A 12676-nucleotide genomic window follows, 5' to 3' on the forward strand; every position below is an offset into this window, starting at 1 on the left:
AGAGTGGACTAAAAAAGAAGCCCTGAGACATAAGAATCATTGAACTCTCATATTTAAGGAATTTTCCATTATTCCAGATAAAACAGTGGCAATGGGTTTGACTGAATGCTACATAAGAAGTGATTGTTGCTGAACATGGAAGGTCAGGAAAAAAAGCCATGTTACATGTTTTTTAACAGAATTTTGTCTTCAGTTCAATTCAGTTAATTTCTGTAGCTCCAAATCCCAACATCTCAGGACACTGTACAAAAACATTCAAATACATAAAAAAAGCCATATAATAAACGTTATCTATCTAAGGAGGCACAAGATTGTGTTGAATCTTCTTTTCATCACAATCTCCCATCTTGAGCAAGCACAAAGGAGGTGGTGGAAAGAAAAAGCCCCCTTTTAACAGGAAGAAACCTCCAGCAGAACCAGGCTCAGGACAAGTGGCCATCTGCTTCAACTGGCTGGGATTGGAGAGGACAGGAAGTAGAAACAGAATAACACAGAATGGCGGGTCCAGACGAACTTTCTATTGGAGAAAGGACAAAAAGCACGTTAAGATAGAAATAATTACAAATACAAACAGGTAGAGTAGAGCAAATGAAGACAGCAGTAGAGTGAGGAAATGTGGTCAATTTGTCCTCCAGCAGTCTAAGCCTATAGCAACATAAGTAAGTGATAGGTCAGGAAACCCAAAACAACCCTAACTATAGGAGTTATCAAAATGAAGGATTTGAGCCTAGTTTTAAAAGTAGACAAGGTGTCAGCCTCATGGGCAGAAACTGGAGGTTGGTTCCACAAGAGAGGAGCCTGATAACTGAAAGATCTTCCCCTCATTCTGCTTTTTGAAACTCTAGGAATCACAAGTAAACCTGCAGTCTGACAGCAAAGTGATCTGTTAGGAAAATATGGAACAATAAGATTTGTAATATAAGATGGAGCTAGGTTGTTGAGAGCTTTGTATGTTAGAAGTAAGATCCATCCATCCATCCATCCATCCATCCATCCATCCATCCATCCATCCATCCATCCATCCATCCTAGTTTAAGACTCTGGAACCAAAGTATATGCATTTCTAAATGAATGCTAAGCCTTTTCTTCTGGGCTTTTCTATGCATTAAGTTTCTTAAATAATTGTTATTTTAACCACAACTTAGTAATTTAAGTGCATCTAATTTCCAGTTTCAACAGGCTTCCGTGAACCCCCTGTTGATGTTTCTCAAAAGCATGTCAGAAATGTTCCTGTAACATTTTCAACGAGTTGCCCGGTCTCTCCTGACAGATCTGTGGGTAACCGGGAGCCATTTTTCGCTTTGTTTCTCTTTAATTCAAAGCCGACTCACCGTCTCTCCAGATCCGATTGGTTCAGACGAGGTTGGCTGACTTGGTTTTGAAGTGCCAGTTGGGGGAAGAAGCAGGGAAAGTAGAAAGTATTACATTAAAGAAACAGATTTTCATGAAAAGCCAAGAAGGATTTTGTGCTCTGCTGACTTCCTGCTTTCCTTTACTGCTCTTAAAAAAAAATTGACCTGCATTGTTGAAATGTTCAGAATCAGATGCTGCACACATATCCCTGAGTTTAAATCAGCAGACTCTGGATTCCGGTAAACGCTGTCATTGTGTGACCCTTTAAAGGGTTGTTTACAACCCTGCTACCATTTAAGAAAGATGATTTCTGCCTTTTAAAGCCCCTCTACCAATTTGTCAAGTGTCAGCCCCGGCTCTTTTCTCATATTTCACTCGTCACTGAACAATAACCGTCCAGCAGTGAAAGGTTGTCACAGGAACTTTCAACAGAAAACACTCGTTTTCTTCCTGTCCTTTCCTGTTCATTAATATTTTTCGAACTGATTCAGTGGAATTTCCTGTGTGAAACCTCTTGTTGTTGAGCGAACGTTGTTCTGCTCAGGTTTTCTGTGCTGTCCTGAAAGGCCAGCAGAACCCACATCGGGTGTGCTCCCCAAAGAGCAAATGTCTTTCTCTCCATAGATTCTTCTCTTGTTGTTGATTCATGAAAACCTGTAGACGTAGGAGTTGATTTTCTGCCTTCTCTCATCTGCCTCCCTTCTTCAGTTCAACACTGGTTAGTTTGATTCTTTCTTCAGTCCTATGGGCAACATGAAAGAGTCTGAGGAACAAAAAAAAAGAATTTGTTTAGAAACAGTTCTGCTACATTTTGTTCTGCAAGAAAACACGTACAGTATGATCATGTCAGAGCAGAAACTCAATACTACTCACTACTTTGCGGTTGGACTTTGGCGGACTTGCTCTTTTGCGTTTTTTCAAAGTAAGATTGGACATGACACACAATTAGCTGATCGATGGATAAACTGCAATATTGGCATGGCTCTTTTTAAAATTTAAAATAAATTACTTTAAATTATTTAGCACCTGATGCACCTGTGTGCAGCCCACATTTGCAGGGAGAAGCTCCCTCCTGCAGCATGTCGAACTCCGCTCTGCAGCGGAGAAGTGGGCGTGGCCGAGAGCGCTGGCAGGTGGCAGACAGCGTCAATCATGACATTCTGTGCTCTTTTAGAGCGTTTAGAGTTTAGAAACATTATTTAAAATATTGCAAGAGTGTGAGATGTGTTTAAAATACCTTTACATATATACTAAAATAAACTACTACTTACTTGTACTATTGCGTTTTTTTCACTTATCGCTGGTGGACTGAGAATGAAAACCCCCGCAATAAATGAGGGATTACTGTATAATCACATTTAACTTTTTTTCTCCTCGTGTATGTGATCCCTAAGAACAGGATCAGACGTTTTAAATCTCAGATTCATCTATTTCTGTGTCCTGATTCTGAAGGAGCTTCAGCTAATGAAGCAGCAGAAGGAAGGGACAAGACAGAGCCCCAAGGCAGAGGAGTGAATTCAGCAGAGGAAGCAAATGGACCAGATGAGGAGACGGGCCGAGATGAGGACTCTCAGGAGAAATGTAAAGAAGCTGGGTCTGGTTTGGGGGGGCTGGTGTTTTACTCAGCAAACTGGTTGCGTTGGTAGGGTCGGGGATGAAAGAGACCAAAGTCCGGGCTCGCACCAAGCCCATTAAACGCACCCTGAAGGCCTTCCAGACCGTGCAAACTGAGCTTCTCAAGTCTTGTTGTTATGATACACTGGAGGGAGGATTTGTCACACTGAACGCAGCTTCAGCTGGTGACCAAAGGACCCAACAGGCTCGGTGGCGTGGTGAAGACATGTTGATTTTGATGTTAAATGTCACTGGAACCGGTCTCCCTGGGGAGCTCCATCTGTGTGCACCCATGTTTCGGCTTCCACTCTTCTCTGACTGTGAGTGAGACGGACTGAGCGGTTTCTCTTTGAAGCCGGCAGACAACCAAGACATTTCCATCCGTTAGCAGCCTCGCTGTGATGCTGACTTCCATCACGGAGCCAAATATACGCGTGTTGACGAGGCTCTTGATTTCCCCCCTTCCTTGGGTTTGAATCACTGCCTAATTAGGTAATAAATCCTGACTTCAAACACTGACAATAGCAGCAGAGCCACAGTTGCAGCTTCCGTGGCTGACATTAATATCTGAGAGGTTTAAGCTGTGGTGTCAGTGGATTTCTTCAGGCATTTGGACCTGATTGATGCAATGAGCAATAATAGGATTGAAAGGGTCACCGCCTTCCTATTAGAGTCCTTCATTAGTTAAATTAGACATAAAACTCTTGGCAGGAATTGATCTGTGTCTCACATGTGGAGCCTCACAGACAAACGTGGAAAAATAACAAAAAGTCTGGTCAGTAGTGTTTATTTTCACCAGAGCCTGAAGTTAACAGACTTGTTTTCTTTGCATTCAGTGCAAATCAGCAAGAAACAAGACAAATAACATTAATATAAATTAATGACACAACACCCAATATCAGGACAAATCATTTATCCATAGAGCAAAATGTTGATTTAGTTTGGCATTTGCTTCATTGTTTTTTGTGACTACATCTGGATGTTCATAGGTCCCTAATCGGGCCATGTCCATGGCGATGTGAGCTTTCAGCTCAGAAGTAAAGGAGGTGTGGAGTGAATCTCAGCAAGGTTGGTGTGGTGCGCTGTTCAGAAAACATGACAGACGTCTCACGGTCTAGATCCAGTAACTGGACAGTTGCACAGGCCGCCTGTCATCCCTGAGCTACTACGTTGGCAAAAACAAAACATCTGGACTTTTGTTGGTTTATATATATATACGTATATTAGGGATGGGACCGATCCAGCATCATTTACGTATCGGATTTTTCCGATCCAACCTGCAGAGACTTTCGATCCATGATGCATGTCTGTGTCTGCTGAAACTTCTCATGTGATTCCCTGCCAGCTGCTCTGCACGTTGACTTCAAACTATGGAATGGATTTCCTGAACGGAGGTGTGCCTCATGAATCCAGAGTCATAAGACCCGCCTCACATTCAGGAAATCCATTTCATAGTTTGCAGCCAGCTACAACGTGAGGACTGAGTTAGCAGCACTGTGGCTAACAGCTAACCAACTTTGCATCGAAACATGTCCTCTGTGGAAGTATTTTACACTAAACACAGCAAGACAGCAACGTGCAATGTCTGCAGAGCCGTAGCGCCACATTAAACCACGGTAAAATTAGTTTTACGTTGGACATTCGAGCTCCGTGGCTTCAGTGGGGGTACTAGTCTTGTTCAACCGAAGCATGCAGCCCAACCACGGCCAGCCGCGCCCAATCTGCCCGTCTCGGAGGAGGGGCTGACCGAAATCAGACTGCTTGCTTCCGGTTGAGCACGAGTAGCGCCCCCACTGAAGCCACGGAGCTCGAATGTTTACAGAGAAGTTGCTGAATTTCATCGTAATGAATGACCAACTGCTATCAGTTGTAGAAAACAAAGGATTTCTCAGCTTGATACTTACAGCCAAGATATAGTTTACCCTCCAGGAGATATTTATCAGTACAACAGTAGACAATCATAAAAAATAAAAAAAACATATGAATTGAAAATTACAAAAAAAATTATATATATATATATGTTTGTGTGTGTGGATGTGTGTGTGTATGAAACAAATCAAAAACAGCTACACTATAAATTTATGTAAAATACCAAAAACAGGAACATGTCTGTGTTGGTTTATGCCATGAACTTAGCAGATGCTTAAAGCCATTACATTTTTTATTTTATTTAATTCATTTATTCATTCATTTAAAAGAAACAAAATAAACAAAACAAATTTATCAAAAAGAAAACATTGAATGAAGAGTGCAGAGAGAATGTAGTGGACTAGGCCTACGTCGAAACTAAGTCTAAGGTCAAAACTCTTGGCCTTTAGAACCTTGTGGGACAGAAGCTGTCATTTCATGTATTTGACTCCATAAATACAGGTTCACCCATCCTGAGACTTTCTTTCTTGAAGATTCAAGTGAAAAGAACACTCTCTTTTTATTATCATTACTATCTTACAAATGTTGATAATCAAAGTGTCTTAGTTCAAACCATTTTAGATGTTGCAGTGAACTAATCAATTTTATTAACTGAGTAATGATTTTATTCTCATGTTAAAAGCTGTGCAGAGTAATTATGCATTTTTCTGATTTCTGCTTTTGAATGAGCAAGTGTGTGCGTTTACAAGGTTACAGTCAAACGAAAAACAAGTTGTTATGTTAAAACTGTCATGTTTTAGAATCCTCTCAGACGTAAATAGAGATGTTTTGCACCTGTTTCTTAAGGCACGCCAAAACAGAACCCTCTCGGTCTGTGAGAACATTTCTGAACTGTCTCATAACAATTCTCGCTGTCTCTAACCTCTTACGTCACAAAAACACACCCCTTCTGGTCGTTTCTGACCAATAAAAAATCCCAAAAAGTGAACCGGGAAAGAGCCTTTAAAATGTCAGTACTTCCTGGTCTACACAGACTCTACGGACTCACAGGGACACGGAGAGACACACAGGTACTCAGAGTTGGAGAGTTGTCAGACTTCTAGAGTTCTGGAGTTCTGATGGAGTGCTGTTGGAGTTCCTGACATGACAACGAAGCTCTTCCGAGTTCCATGGGATTATAACATTTTCCACTGAGGTGAGCTGTGGCTGACAGAACCTCGCAGCTACTCCGGACGAGTAACAGCATCCTACGGAGACGCTGAAAGGGTGCGTTAAACGGAATCTCGCCTGAGACATCTCCAGGTAAAAGAGTCGTTTTCACCACCTAAGTGTACTGTGAGGAAAAGCTGAAGAAAGCCCGGAGAGTGCCGTTCTGTTCAACACTCTACCTCAAACACCATCTTTCTCCCCTTTAAACTTCATCTTTCATCTTAAACTTTTCTATCAAGTAGAAATTCTCCCAGATATTTAGAAATGTCTGTGTAAAGTGCTTACCCACATTCATGTGGGTAAAAGATCATAGTTGTACAGTTATAAATGTCTGTTGGTGCAGCAACGGAAAAATCATGGCCGTATGATTTTTCCTGATTGATTGCTTTGTTGTTATTTTCATAATTTGCCAAATTAATGTAAATGTTTGATGTTAAATTTGATTCTGTAAATAAATGACCGCATTCATTTTGATGGGTCAAATTTAAATGACGTCTCACTTTGCATTTCCTTAAATTCAGTGCACGTTTTATTCAGTCCAGAAAAATGAGGAACTCGCGTTAAATGATGAATATATCCCAGCATCTGTTCATCTACAAGAAGATAAAAATTCTTATATCTGCCCTATTAAAAAAATAAAATAACTTTAAACAAACAATCATTTAAATTAATCACTTTAATATCCACTTTAAAGCTAGGAATTAAAAAAAAACTTGTTTTGTGTTAGAATTTAATTCTAACTTTGAAACTTATCCAACATTAATAAAACTTACCTCAGGTTGACTTTTTGGACATGCGTGCATATATTTGTACAAATTGTACTTGAGAGGAAAATATTACAGCCTCATATAAAATCAATGATGATGATAATATTGGAACGGGATTGGTATCGGCTGATATCCAGATTTAGGTATCGGGATAGGATTGGACGTAAAAAAATGTAGATCGGTGCATCCCTTTATTTATATATATATATATATATATATACAAACACACATTCGCAATATTCTAAACAATGTTTCAATGTTAACAGTTGTTATATGTAGCGGTCAGACTGCCCCTCCTGTTCCTCCTAGTGGGTTCAAAGGTACGTTGTTAGCGATGATAATAGGCTCTGTTTTTAGCTTTGTTAGCGCTCATAATAGCTTCATGTGGTTAGATTTAGAGTAAAGGGTCTGGCGGTTAGGTTTAGAGTCTTGGTTAAGTTTAGACACAAGGGTAAGGGGGTTAAGTTTAGGGTTGGTCCTCTGGGTCAGGTGTAAGCTTACGTTTAAGAAAAGGGTTACATAAGCTGGGAAAAAAACAAAAAAGACACTTCCTGGTTCATCCCTGTGCGACGCTGCCTATTATCAGCAATAATAACGATAATAACGTACCTTTAAACCTACTAGGAGGTAGGTGGGACTGTTTGACCGCTTCATATGGGATAACAACTAATATCAGCCATTTAATGGACTGATAACATTCGAAGCTGCTCTCTAAACTCTAAATGCTCTAAAAGAGCAGAGGATGTCATGATTTTTCTCTCTCTGTCTCTGCTGCTCTCAGCCACCTGCAAGCGCTCTTGGCCACGCCCACTTCTCTGTTCTGCACGAGAACAGCTAATCAGCTACAGCAGGAAGCTTTTTCTTCAGCTGTGGGCTGCACAAAAGGTGCTAAATAATTTATTTTAAATACAAAATCCATGCCGATCGTGCGGCTCATCCATCAATCAGGCAATTGTGCGTCATGTCCAGTCTTTTTTTGAAAAACCTCGATAGAGCGAGTCCGCGATAAACGAACCGCGAAGTAGCGAGGGACTGCCATACATCATAAACATGGGGACAGCTGGGTGTGTTGTGAGCTGATATAGAGCCCACAATATAATAAGACCAGATTACAACTCTGCAAGTCATGCACATCAACAGGACATGATTTTATAAAAATGAGTCATTTGAAATGTGGCTGCACAGCTCGCTGGTCGCTCAGCCACGAACCCTGTTTCATGAGCCTTTCCATAAAAATCCTCCTGTTTTCTCACCATTCTGAGTCACAATCATGACCAGCGGCTCAACGCTTCACTTCTTGGCCTTGGTGCGCTATATTAAATCAGATATGTGGCTGTATCTCCACCATCACCTCCGCCGCCTTTTTATTTTCCACATGTTTACGGGAGAGAGACACCGCTGGGACAGATATGATCAAAATCACGAGGGGACGGAGGAAGCCGAAGGCGGTTCGGAGGTGTTTGGGAGGTGAAGGTGACTGAGGATTTATGGGAGTTCAAAAAAAATCTCTTTATTAAATCCAGTGGTATGTTATGGCGTTGTGTTATCTGTAATCTTCCCCGTACTGTAGATCATATCTTTTTTTAGAGAAGTGCTTTTAAGCAGACATGACACATAAGGTCTTAACTTTCCTCTTAATTCTTTAGTTCATGTATAGAATAAAGCAAAGTTTATGTTTTAAATTAAAAAGACACTCAAGGAGAAAAAAAACTATTTTCTTACTCCAAGCTAACGCAGTTCGTTGAAGCTTTAATTAAATGTTTGGGCGTGTTTTGGTCAGAGATGAAATTTAAATTAAGTGTTTTTCAAACATGATTTTTTACTAATGTTTGTTTTTCATCTCAGCTGAAACGGACCAACCACTTAAATTCTCCGTCCTTTGGTTCTACCTGTTCAAGAGCCAGAATCCCACCAGGCTGAAAAAGTTGGAAACAAAATGCAAACAAAATTCAGGAGTTTTCAGAAACGTCCCAAAAAAATTGTCAGCATTTTCCACTTTATCAGGAGACACGGGACGTTGCTCTCACATTTTAATTTTAAACAAGTTTGAAAACAATTTTTCTTAGTAGTAAGTAGTTGAACAAAAAGTGTGGTACAGACTTTAGGCTCATGGGTACGAAACTTATGGGGTGCCAATTGTAAAGTTACACAGTCAAAAATTAATAGCAATATTTTGGTTTATTTAGCCTTTCATAAGGAAAAAAAAATGCTTTTGTTTCTAAGAGACATTTTCACCATGTCATTCATACATTTATAAATGTCAGGCTTCCAAATTAATATTTTTATTTACAAGCTAAATATTTAGTTTAAAAACTAAATACTTAACTTGCAAGATAAATATTTAATTAGCAAGCTAAATATTTAGCTCCATGCTAAACTAAATATTTACATCCAAAATAAATGTTTAATTTGCAAACCAAATATTTAACTAAATATTTAGGTGTAAATTAAATATTTAATTTCCAAGCTAAATATATTTTTTCAAAATGAAACATTTAATTTACATACTAAATATTTATTGTCCAAGCTAAATATTTAATATATATAATAAACATTTCATTTTTAAGCTAACCATTTAATTCTTAAACTAAATATTTAATTTGCTAACTAAATATTTAGCTCAGACCTAAATATTTATTTTCCAAGCTAAACATTTATTTTCCCAAATAAATATTTAATTTGCTGACTAAATATTTAGCTCGGACCTAAATATTGATTTTCCAAACAAAACATTTAATTTCTAAAATAAACATTTAATTTGCTAACTAAATATTTAACTTGCAAGTTAAATATTTAGTTTGTAAATTAAACATTTAGCTTGTGCATAAATATTTAGTTTGTCAACTAAATATTTAGTGTGGAACTAAATACTTAGCTTGCCAGTTAAGTATTTAGTTAGTAAAAACTAAATATTTAGTTTGTAAATTAAACATTTAGCTTGTGCATAAACATTTAGTTTGTCAACTAAATATTTAGTGTGGAGCTAAATATTTAGCTTGCAAGTTAAGTATTTAGTTAGTAAAAACTAAATATTTAGTTTGTAAATTAAACGTTTAATTTGGAACTATGACATTTATAACTATGACATGTATAACATGGTGGAAATATGACTTTGAAAAAAACAACATTTTTCTTATGAAAGGCTAAATAAATCAAATTATTCCTGTTAATTTTTGACTGTGTAACTTTACAAACGGCACCCCATAGAAACTGTTAGACTCTAGTTGATAGCTTGTAAATGAAAATTAAACTGAGACAGGTTGGAGAATAAAAGAAAAAACATTTAGAGACATCATCTGCAAGAAAGTTTCAGTTTGATCAGCTGTTCTTTGTGGCAGAAATAAAAATTACGCCAGAGAGTTGAAGCTGCAGCTGTTCCATGTTCCCATGCACCTTAAATTGTCTTTTATTGGAAAAATCTTTGAACGATTTCAGTGTGGTCTTTAAGCAATTTAGCAGCTGTTTTAGTTGAAACCAAACAAAGAATTTCCACAAAGAACAATATTCAGTTAAATGCAAATTAAATGCAGTTCTGCAGATGTTTTTGTCTCTGGTGTCCAAGGATCGAGCCCAAACAAAATCAAACCATTAGTTTTACTCTTTTATAAAACTTTTAGTTGAAGCATCACCAGATTAAAATAAATAGAGTGAATCTTTTACCCACTTTTACTTTTTTGTTTGTAAAATGATGAGCGAGCATCACGTCTCAGCTCCACACAGACCGAGGACAATGTTTGTGGATGAAAATAAGAACAAAATAAAAACAAAGAGAAGCTCAAAGTTGGGTTGAGATTAAAGAAACGAACATCGGTAAAAGTTTGCATGTCTGAAATCACCGGTCCAGCTCCCGAGTTCCTCGTGCAGCCGAGATTTGCTGCGTAACCTTTCATCCTGCAGTCTGTCCTCATCACTTTTAATAAATCATGACTCTGCCTGAATTATGCACTAATGAAAAGGCTTCTCATTTTGGATTACTTCATTATTGAAGCTGAGAAGTTTGGTTCTGCTCGGGGGGCACACCTGCTTCTCAACAATGTAAATTAAATCTTTTGGTTTTGTCCTACTTTGTATGAAACTCCTGCATTTTAGTTTAATTAAATGAGACGTCTGAGGTGACATCGGAGGAGAGAGAAATAATTTAAACGGATCTATTTTGATTCTCTTCGGATGCTTGGTTTTTATTACACCTAACAAGGTGAGTTTTTTAAAAATCTTTGCAAACCAAATGAAACCAACCAAAGTCGTCTCATATCCAGAGCAGCTGTTTTCAGAACAAACAAGCCGTGCGCCCATGACCCCCATCTGAGGGATGTGAAGAGTGAATGTTTGTAGTTTTGGTCATGAGTGTTTTTCTGTGCACAGATATGTACATGTATATATTTGTGTGTGTGGTGGATTCTAGTGAGTGGACTTTTATCCACTACCCGGTGCAGGTGTGGAGCCGGGGGGTGGCAGATGGTGGCCGTGGCCCCCATAGATTATTCTTCAAATGTCATCCGGACGTTTTCCAGTGCGTACAATAACTTAAGTGTTTTAATTTAATGAGCTAGAAATCTAAAGCAACCCTTAGAGATGAGTGTATTAATTATGATTAGAATTATTATGGACCTTTGTTTAGTGTTTAGTGTCAGAACAGAACTTTTAATAAACCTGTTGAATTAAATTATGAGAAAACTATTAATGTGTTTATTAAAATTAGTATTTTAGAATGAAAAGTTTAGTTATTTTGCAGTTCTGTGGTTTGAAACAAGCTGTGTGGAGATTTAAGAACTATTTGAAGGATATATTTTTATTAAATTATATTCTGCATTACTTTGAGATTTGGATTGAACAATAGATTATACCAGCAGGCAGCATTCTGTCAGAAATGACTGAAGTTTAATTTTTCTTTTAAATGAGCACCTTCTTTAGAAAATCAACAAAGCCCTGATGTTTCTTGACCTTTAATTTCTTCTGAAAATCTGCACCAGAAGTTTTTTCTTCTTGATTAAAGAGTTTTTTTTAACTTCTCTGAAGCAGACCTCATGATGATCCAATACAAAGTGGAGGAGGACCTCTAATGCTTCTCCTTTCTTTGTGCAACTTCCAGAGAGAACATCCCAGAACAGCTTTCCTCCTCCATCAGTCGACCCGCCCAGGCGCCACATCTCTCCCAGCTCTCATCATCACTAATGGTGGAGCCAGGAGAACACGCCATATGCTGCTCGCAGTAATCGCCTCATTAGGTGGCAGCCTGCTTGCTCTCAGCCTGAATAAAAATGTGAAATATCAGAGACAGCCAGATTGCCCCCCCCCCCCCCCCCCAAACACTTTCACATGTGCAAACAAACAACCATGCACATATGTGCATACATAAACACAGTCACACCTTCAAAAAACAAAATCTGTTGCACGTGCTCCACGCGTGTGCTGCATGAATAATCTCGGCAGGTCCACGCGGAAAAATTAGCATTTCACTTGGTCTGTCAGCGTCAGGCCTCCGTCCTCACCATCGCACACTCTGCCGGTTCCAGACGCCGCTGTGTTGGAGCCCTTCAGAACCAACAGAACTCCAAAGAGCTCTTTGACGGCTTTTTACGTCTTAATTCATAAAACTCTTTCAGTCTCAAACCTAACACAAAGTCCACCAAGAGGAGGCCTCCACCTGTGATGGAGTTCATGTTTTACTCATTTAGGGGTGGAGTTTAGCTCATTTCAGCGCAGGTAGAGATCTCCTGTTGGTGGACTATCTCTACGAAAAGACTTCAGTTCAGTTCAGTTTATTTAAACAGCGCCAAGTCACAACAGAAGTCGTCTCAGGGCACTGAACAGAAACGTTCATGTATATAAAAGTAAGTTAATAACTTTATTTATGTGAGGAGCAG

The sequence above is a fragment of the Nematolebias whitei genome, chromosome 16 (assembly GCF_014905685.2).
Source record: "Nematolebias whitei isolate Nwh7 chromosome 16, NemWhi1, whole genome shotgun sequence".
NCBI classification, from domain to species: domain Eukaryota; kingdom Metazoa; phylum Chordata; class Actinopteri; order Cyprinodontiformes; family Rivulidae; genus Nematolebias; species Nematolebias whitei.